Here is a 9,884-nt window from a genome sequence, read left to right on the forward strand (position 1 = left end):
GAAGGCCTCACCCCAACCACCCTCAGTCCCAAGAAATGAATGTACAGTACTTCATTAACATGAAGGGGAGAAAATTCCCTGTGGCGTTCTGCAGTCTCGTTTTCCTAGTTTGTCAAACGCCAGCAGCAGCAAGCCTTGCCTGTATCTTATTTTTGTAATGTTTTGCAGATTGTGGAAGCCTCCCCCTCCCCCCGACTCCCAAGCTAGGCAAAAACCACCTCACCTCTGAGCCTCCCAGGGCAGCGCTCAGAAAGTTCCCCTGCTGTCCTTGGCCTTCCTATCATATTGCCTCTGGCTATGATATACTGTGGTCCTCTGTCATCAGCCATATTTTGTTTTTGTTCTTCCCCCCCCCCAAGGAGGAACATACAGTTTATTTTTAACATCCCTACAAGATATGTGACCAAAATGTAATTTAAAAGACAAACAAATGAAAGACTTTCCCGTCTGTGATGTGGAGCATGAAAAGCCTTGTGTTCCAGAGCTGGTCTTCAGTTACTATAGTCACAGCCTCTTCTGCTTCACCTCTTTGTTACTAAGGAGGCTGAAGTGAAAGGAGATTTGTCTCTCTTCTCAAAGACCTCTCTCTCACGGCTGAGTTTCTCCATACCTGAATTCACGCATCTCCCACACCGCAGCAATTACCCCCATGGTAACCGCTCATGACGTCACAGAGGAAATGAGAGCTCCTGAGGCGTGGCGAAGACAGCTCTCTCTGTGACCTAAGGACTCCGAAGTAATAGCAAATGGAGGGTTTTTCTTTTTTCTTTTCTTTCTTTCTTTCTTTCTTTTCTTCTTTTTTTTTTAGCAGAAAAGTAACTCTTGAAAATTATTCTTGGATTTTTGACTATTTATTAAATTTCAAAGCTTCTAGATCTTGGAACTATGGTCTGAGGCCCACAAAATTTCCCAGCTAGCCCTAGGCAAGCTGCATGTTTGTTTGGCTGTATGGTATTTTTGTAATGTTTGGTAGATTGCAGAAGCCCCACCCCCACCCTCGCGGGGCAAAACCACATCACCTGTGAGATTCCTAGTGCAGCACTCAAAGATTTCCCTGTTGTCCTTGGGCTTCCTATAATATTGCCTTTCAATACCACAGTATATGGTGGTATACATACTGTGTGTGCATGTGTGTGTGTGTGCATATGTGTGTGTGTGTGCACACTCGTGTGCATATACATGCATGCGCCACAGTATATCACATAACCCAATAGCAAGCTGCATAGGAAAGATACAGTGAAACCAACAGATCTCAGATCTTCAGCAATTCTCACCCACAGACCTCCCAGGTATTTCAAGCAAGGGGCTTTTAAAATACTTCCATGGATGTACAAAAAACAATATGTTCCTGGAAAGACTGTCTCCTACCTTTTCTTACCCATAATAAATGAATTACCCAAAGCCTCAAGCCAAGGTTAACAGCTATAAATAAGTTTGTGGATGGCAGCCAAAAGAAGAGTGGATGCACCACATTCGTGTGGTGTGTTCACCACACAAGCTTCACCTAAACCAATGGGACCACTGTGTTATAAGACAGACAGCTGGCATGGGAGAAGGGAATCTGCAGCCACTTTGTGATGGGCATTTTCCTCTGTAAATGGCCCCAGCTTTGGATCTTTGGATGCTTAAATTTTAGTTCTAAATGCTATTTAGATCCATCGGGGCTCTTGGAGATGGATTTCAAGTTGCAGGCACCAAAGTGCATTGTTTACTACAACCATTGCAGCCCCCACCCCCAACACACACACACACACACACACACACACACACACACACACACACACACTGGTCTGCTCCTTTCACAAGATGCTGCTGTAAATGTGGGCTGCCTTAATCTCTGAGGTTGGAAGTGTAGAAAGAAACAAGAAACAGAAAAGAACAACTTGAAGAGAACCCGAACTCACAATCTGGGGTTCGGAGAGTAAACAGTTGCACAGAAAGCCCCTCACTTTAATTACTGGCCTGAAACCTTCAATTTGCATGTGTTTTAATTAGCCATGGAAGGGCTCACCTATTCTTCTCTGAATACAGAGATTGAAAAGCAAACAGAAAAGGGAACGGAAAGGCCTTCAAGGCCTAATCCTTGCATCCTCCTCCTTTCCCCCCCAAATCTGAGGCTAACATTTTGTGGTGGGGGAATTTGATCTCAGGAAAGGAAATACTGAGGTTGCGTGGTAAACATCTGACATCTGAGGTGCTCTGACCAGTGTCCTAGCTAACAGGATTTAATGGGCTAGGGCTGCAGCAAGAGGGCTACAGAAATGACTGTTCTGACAAAACAACACAACTAAGCCCCCTCCTACAATGCAGGAAGTGAAACCAGGAGAATTGTTTGCCACTTGAGTAGCCTGAGCAGAGGAGGACCCCCGGCGGCCTTAACTCATCAGCTTCTTCATGTCCTTCTCTTTTATTTGCGTTTTAAAAGTATTTTAATAGTTTTTGCTTATCCATCTAGGATCATCAGTTTCTGCCAGCAGAAAAAGGTAAGAAAAGTTAATTTTAATTGACTTTCCTTTCAGAAATGTGCCCTGAAGATTTTGGGTTTTTTTGGGTTTTTTTTGTTTTTTTTTGTTTTTTTTAAGTCAAAACAAGCAGGGCAGTGGTGGCACGCACCTTTAATCCCAGCACTTGGGAGGCAGAGGCAGGTGGATTTCTGAGTTTGAGGCCAGCCTGGTTTACAGAGTGAGTTCCAGGACAGCCAGGGCTACACAGAGAAACCCTGTCTCAAAAAACCAAAAAAAAAAATTAAAAAATTTAAAAAAATTTAAAAAAAAAAGTCAAAACAACAAGATGTTGCCAAAGCTTAAAGTAGCCCTAGAAAGGCGGAGAGCAGAGAAAGGAGTTAGCCAAGGACTCACATGGCACCCAAGGCTAAAGCTCTCTGGGGATAAAGGTGCATCATTTTTATTGAAACTTGAGCTCCTTACTTCAAGCCCACCACCAGCCACCAGCTGCTGAACTGAGTCTAAACAAGCTTCTGAAACACAAGGGGCTCTGCTAACTGCTCTGGTGGTTAAAACATCCAAGAACGGGGAACTCCTTAAAAGAGATGGGGCCACAACACAATGTATTGAGCATCCTCAGTTACAGCTGGTCCTGGCTTTGAAGGTTCTAAGGAACTAGAGGGGACTAATGTGGAATTAGCAGGACATCATCATCTGTGAGGACTGGGCAAGAATCTGTGCATGGTGGCCTTTTCAGTAATGGGCCAGTGATCTGAGAGAACAGCTTAAAGGAAGAAGGGTTTGTTTGGGCTCCCAGGTTCAGTGGGTTTCATTTCTGGTCCACTGGCTTGGTTACTGTGGGCCTAAGGCAAAGCATCGTGGCAGGAAGTGTGTGATGGAGCACACTCATGGCACGGCGTGAGCAAGAAGAGCAGGCAATCCTTACATTTGAGAACTTCATCCCTTTGCTTTCATTCTATCCATGCCCACAGCCTATTTAATGGTGCTCCCATTCTCTCTCTCTCTCTCTCTCTCTCTCTCTCTCTCTCTCTCTCTCTCTCTCTCTCTCTCTCTCTCTCTCTCTCTCTGACACACACACACACACCTTAACTAACTCTGGAAATACCATTATAGACAAATCCAGAAGTGTGCTTCTTTTACCCCCTAATCACACTGGCCACTGCAGGCACAATATATGTAATGATTCAGATCCAGAGTCTTGGACATCTTTAAATGTTACGTAAAAGGCTAGCTTTCTTCCGTGTTTGCTGTGGCTGCATGTGGAAAACATGTCTTACAAGTCAAACCTAAACCCAAACCAGTAGGTCAGCCTATGGCCCTAGGATCTTTCTGGGAATCTGAGCAGAAAACACAAGGGATGGAAAAAGCCTATGATGACAGCTCAAAGGGAAACCTCCAAAGCATAGGGCACCGATACACACCTACCGTCCCACCAATCTGTAGTCAGAGGCAGGAGGATCACAAGTGTGAACCCAGCCTGGTCTGCATCGTGAGCTCCAGGCTAGCCAAGGTTATATGGTAAAATTCACTCTCTTAAGATTTAGTTAACTGTGCTGGAGAGATGGCTCAGAGGTTAAGAGTACTGACTGCTCTTCCAAAGATCCTGAGTTCAATTCCCAGCAATCACATGGTGGCTCACAACCATCTACAATGTGATCTGATGCCCTCTTCTGGTGTCTAAAGACAGCTACAATGTACTCATAGACATAAAATAAATAAATAAATTTAAAAAAAAAAGATTTAGTTAACTGTGGAGTGCTGAGCCCTAAATGAAATATCTACACAACACTCTCTCCTTCTCTCTTGGCTTGGAGAACATTGCAGAAGAGAGAAAAGAAAGGTTCTAAGAGCCAAAGATCAGAGTGGACTGCTGTGAACCAGTCTTCGAGACACAAGAGAAGCACTGCCCTCATGAGCTCCCAGCAGCTATGGTGGCCTGGCATAAGATTTAAGCCAGTCAACATTACAGTGTAAATACAGAAGGGGCACACGGAGCCTCAGCCCTAGCTGAAGAGCTTTAGCAGTTAGAGACTGCTGCGCCAAGGAGAGCAAGTTTTCGTTCAGAATGTGATCCCTGGAGGGCTGAGCATGCTCAGTGTATATGCTCTTACACTCATGCACATACAGACAGCACTGACTGTGGGCTCAGTTACAAGGAAGACATCAAGTCAGAAAGGAAACATGGCTAAGAGTATGTCTGAAAGGAGTTGGAGGGAGAGTAGAAAGTCTGTCTAGTGAGAGAGAGAAAGAGAGAGACAGAGACAGAGAGAGACAGAGAGACAGACAGAGAGACAGAGAGACAGAGACAGACAGACAGAGACAGAGAGAGAGAGACAGAGACAGAGAGACAGAGACAGACAGAGAAGAGCATATACAGAGCTAAAACTATTCTAAATTCCTCTATGGGAGTCAAGAAAACAAAAGATGAAGTAGTCTATTGTCAGACTTTAAGAACCTGTCCAGCTCTTTCCTGTTAGTCTGGATTGGGCTGTCCACTGATGTGGTGACTTACAGGAAGCATTTTTTCTTTATGTTTATTTTACTTTTTACCTTTTTTTTTAACCTTTTCTTTTTAGTGCTAGGGATAGAATCCAGGGCCTTGTGCATGCAAAATGCATCCTGTACCTGCGAGGTGTACCTCCAGCCTACCACATAGTAGCATTTTACATGCGCCATCTTGCTTCTGGTACTTGTACCATCTGTGAATATTGGAATCCACTTGGCTGCTGCATCTGTGCTGCCCAATCCTAAGGGAGCACAAGGGGCCACTCTCTTCTTGGTCTCAGAGTCTTCAAGTCTTCGGCAAAGCTAAGGATTCTTGGCAAAGGCTTTTTTCTCCAAAGTAATGATGGGAAGCTCTGGGCTAGAAGTCAAGAGAGCAGTGCTGGCTCACCCTGGCTAGACATTGGTGCCCTGAGGACTTTAGGGAAGGCTCTTCTGCACTCAGACCCCAAGTTCATTTGTAGGGTGAGGATGCTGGGTCACATACTTGCTTCTGCATCTTGCATTCTGTGCGTTTGGACCAAGCGACTGTTTATAGTCTGTGCAGCCATTGTGAGTCTATGAGGCCGAATCTATGTCTCCTGACCCAGAAAAGTTATCCTGTTTCCATTGTGTTGGGCTCCATGACCAGGAGATAGGAACATAGCAAGCAGCATTCAGTAAGAGGTTACTGAATGTAAAGTGCTGCCTCTGGTTAGTCTCTAGATTGAGTCTAGTTAGTTCTCATGTAAATCAAATAAATTACACATTTTATAGGGAGTAAGCAAACATAAGATTTAGCCATTTACCCATCATCAGACAGTTAGCATATACAAAGCCAGGATCTGAAGTCAGACATTCCAATTCCAGAAGCTCATATCTACATCTAGACAGCCACACTACGCAGTAGCCTAAGGAGCTGCTTGGTGACATAAGGGGCACAGAAACCTTAAAATAGAAAAAAACATGGCAGCCTTCCAGGGGTGAGATCACGTAGGGAGTATGCAAGCTTTCAGAATTACTCTGGTCAGTGTTGCTTGCCTGCACACCTCTGCATCTCCCTCCCCACAGATGACCACGTGAACAGCCCCTGGGGGAGCATTTAAGAACCAGTGGTCTTTGGTGTGGTCTGAATGGAATATGGATAATGACCACACAGAAAAGCAGGAGACGGTGGCATCCTGGCTCACTCTGCCAGCTTGTAAGACAGGGAAAACCAAAACCACCACAGATTATTTTTATTACCAAAGAAAACCCAAGAGGACTTACTCTGGTACGTCTCCAGGGGACCTCACTGACATCACCTCCAGGCACATGCGCAGGCTTATTCACTAGAGCACAAGTCGGTTCACAGCTGTGCAGGGATATTAAAGGAAATAAGGGGAAGGAACATTCAGCAACTCTATCCTTTCAGGGCTGCAAACATGATCTGTATACCACCTTCTACCTATCAAATGATCTCTACCCCAGGAGCTTTTGAGCCAATTCTTGCACTGCTAAGAAAATGTGTTAGCATGTGGCAAAAAACCCTGCGCGCACGCTGTCCAGTTTGGGTCTAGCTCAATGCTTTGAACCGCTGGCTACTTGACACTAGCTCATCACCTGGCTTCCTACAGTCCTGCTTCCTTGTCTGTAGAGAGAGAGCTGATCTCTGTGAGTCAGTCATGAACCAGAAGGCCTTGAGTCATGCATGCATGTTGCTCACTGGGTCCACCAAATACAATTATTATCCACGGAGATTAAATCCATGCAAGAAACAGCGAACACATTGTTGAAATGGAAAATAATTTCGGGTAGCTAGTAGGACCTCTGTCCTAGGAGTCTGGCTTACAACTGACTGGCTGCAGGCCTTGAGGGCATCCCAATCTAGAGGCATAGCAAGGAGAGTTAAGGCTCCTTCCCTGGGGGTCTGTTTGCATGAGGCAAAGCACTGCAATCTTCCTGACCTCCCTGGAGGGAAGGTTTGCCTCTTTCCTGGTGAGACTGCAGATCACCAAGTTCAGGAGCTAAGGAGCTGGATAAACAGAACTAAGGAGAGAGCCCCGGGAGAAGGCTGGTCCCTCCTGGAGTATAGATAGGAGCCCTTCTTAAATTTGGCAACTGTGCCTCCATATTGTTGTTTTGAAACAGGTTGGTAAAATCAAATCAATAAATATATGTACCACATTCTTTTCAGTTTCTGTGGTAAAAAAAAAAAAAAATTGAAAATCCACTATGCAATTCTCAAGAATATATTATTGGCTGGCATGGTGGTGCAACCCTTTGATCCCAGCCCTAAGGAGACATAGGCAGGTGACCTCTGTGACTTTAAGGCCCAATTTGGTCTACATGGTAAGTTCCAGGTAAGATAGTGAGACTCTGTCTCAAAGTGTGTGTGTGTGTGTGTGTGTGTGTGTGTGTGTGTGTGTGTGTGTGTGTAATACATTATTAACTGCAGTTTGATAAGATTATCTTTAAAATAATGATAGCCACCATTTGAGGATGCTTGGTTGTGTTGATTGCAGCTTCATATGTTAAATGCACTGTCTTTTTATCAACAAAACAACAAGGTTATACTAGTCTGCTTAATAGATGATGAAACTGAATCAGAAAGGAAAGGTGCCTTGCCCAAAGTACCCCGCTGTTAAGGGGTGGGGCTGAGCTTCCCACATAGGAAGTGCAGTAGCAAGACAGTATTCTTAGGCTCAGGGCCTGTTATGTCAACTTCCGTCCAGCAGGAAACTAAAGCAATGATCCCAGATCTCTCAATCAGAGAACAAGGTGTTCAAGGCCTGCCTGGGACTTCAGCATCACCTATCATCACGTCCATCAGTCTCTCTGGTCCCTGCTGACTTCTTCTCATAGTGTTCACCTGTTCTTCATAGGAGGATTGGAAGGACATCAAGTCCATTCAGAGCCAGATACAAAACTGTACCAGTTGAAACTGGCAGGTAGAGGGGACTCCATCCAATTAGACATTCACACAAGCCTTTGCTGGGCAACAGCTGTTGTGTCTGGTCTGTAATGAATGCTCAACAGTTGTTGGATTAACAAGTAATTTGTCATTATGTTGATACATTTTACAGAAATATTCACATTTTCGTTGTTGTTGTTGTTGTTAGATAAGAATTCTGGCAGATGTGATGACACATACCTGTTATCCTAGCATTCAGGAGGTCTAGGCAGCGGGACTGTGAGTCTAAGGCTAGCCTGAACTACATAGCCAGACTGTGTTTAAAAAGGAAAGTTATTGTTGTTTTAAAACAGGTGTCTTCAGGATCTGCAGGGAGCTTTACTTTGTTGGCTCTTGTAGCTGACAGAGGACCTGTCATAAAGCCCCTAGCCAGGGAGTTTCAAATGAGACAAGAGGAAAGCTTAGAACCCCTGAAACAACTAAACTGTTTTATATGTATATGTATATGCATATGTGTATGTGTATGTGTTTGGATATGTATTTGTATATGTGTATGTGTATGTGTGTGTATGTGTATGTGTATATGTATATGTAGGTATATATTGTTTTCCCAAGACCATCTGATGCTGATCCATGTTTCAGAATAAAAACCCACTCTTAGCATTTAGAAATTTTTTTTTATAAATTTAAAATGATCAAGGTTAGGTAAAAATTCTCCCATCCCTTTTGCAGGTAGAAACGGACTCGCAGAAGGGGTTGTCCTTGGCCCACAGACGCACACAAGGAAGTTTCACGTCAGGATTTGAAGCCAATCACTATGACTCTAAAGGTTTTTTTGGAGGTAGGTTGGGGTTCCTGGGGTGTGAGCCTTGGGGTCTTAAGTATGCTAAGCACACATTCTTCTACCAGGGCAGCACTGCCAACCTCAAGGCTCACTTCGTAATCTATAATAGTCTTTGTACTACAAAGTACAGTAAGAATAGATAACTTGGTGTCATGGAATATTACCCAGTTATATATAAGTGTATTCCCATGCACAGGTGAAGCTTGTTGAATTTTTATATGGTTTTGTTTAGCATAAGTGGGCTCCTATACTCTAAACTATCTGTTGAACGAATTTTTCAAGCACCATCTGTCTTGAAGCTATTCTATGCAGCTGCAGAGTACATCAATGTCAGTGTGTCCCACTGTGTGGATAATTCTTCAACTTTCTTCCTACTAGTGAAAAATTAATAGTTTCCAGCTTTTTAATAACTGTGTTAATTAGCACATGTTGCTGTATGATGTGTATGAATACTGCAAGATATATTTCTAGTAGTGACATTGTTTAGTCCAGGGAAATTCACAGGAAAGCTTCCAGGCTGATGAAGACTCCAAAAGCAGGCAGGCAGTGTGAATATTCACTAGCTCGTACATACATACAGTACCTCCCACATCCCACACATCATCTTGGTTAAACATCACAAGAAGTTCTGAAAGAATTCCATTCTCATTTTATAGATGGAGACTGAGGACTAGCAAAATTCAGACCTGTCCAGAGTCAGCCTACAAATTTAAATCAGAACTGGGGAAAAGAAAAGAAAACCCTCACTGTTTCCAAGCTGTTTTTGCTAAAAACAGCTTTGGTATAATAGTTTGTTGCTTTGTGCCAAGCAACCGATATACCCAGGTAAACAAACTTATAAAGGTGGATGATGTGAAGACATAGTCAAGTATCACCAAGACAAGACTTGAGGACAGAAATAGACAAGAGGACTCTGTGTTTTCCAGTTCAAAAGTACTATGATCTTATGATCCTAGGCAAATAAAAGAAAAGGAAAAGCTCTCTGCAGTGTGGGGATGTGGGAGGCACTGTATGTGTATACGAGCGCTAGTGAGTGCTCAGGCAGCCTGCATGCTTTTGGAGTCTACATTGACCAAGTAGCTTTTCTGTGAAATTCCCTGGACTAAACAATTTCACTACTAGAAACATGTTGCAGTATTCATACGTATCATACAGCAACACATGTTAACCAACACAGTTATTGAATGTAGAAATTTAAGTA

The 9,884-nt window shown here is 43.6% G+C and overlaps 2 long non-coding RNA genes across 3 annotated transcripts in view; one reads left to right on the forward strand and one right to left on the reverse strand.

The window, feature by feature from the left end:
- The window catches only part of LOC116069883, a 39,532-nt gene that overhangs the window by 22,068 nt on the left and 7,580 nt on the right, over positions 1-9,884 (reverse strand). The window lies entirely within an intron of this gene.
- Positions 681-9,884, forward strand: LOC116069885. Its single transcript, XR_004110196.1, has 4 exons — positions 681-736; positions 2,456-2,483; positions 8,572-8,680; positions 9,340-9,884. It is a non-coding gene; the product is annotated as an uncharacterized LOC116069885 (long non-coding RNA).

This window comes from Mastomys coucha, unplaced genomic scaffold, assembly GCF_008632895.1.
Source record: "Mastomys coucha isolate ucsf_1 unplaced genomic scaffold, UCSF_Mcou_1 pScaffold22, whole genome shotgun sequence".
NCBI lineage: Eukaryota > Metazoa > Chordata > Mammalia > Rodentia > Muridae > Mastomys > Mastomys coucha.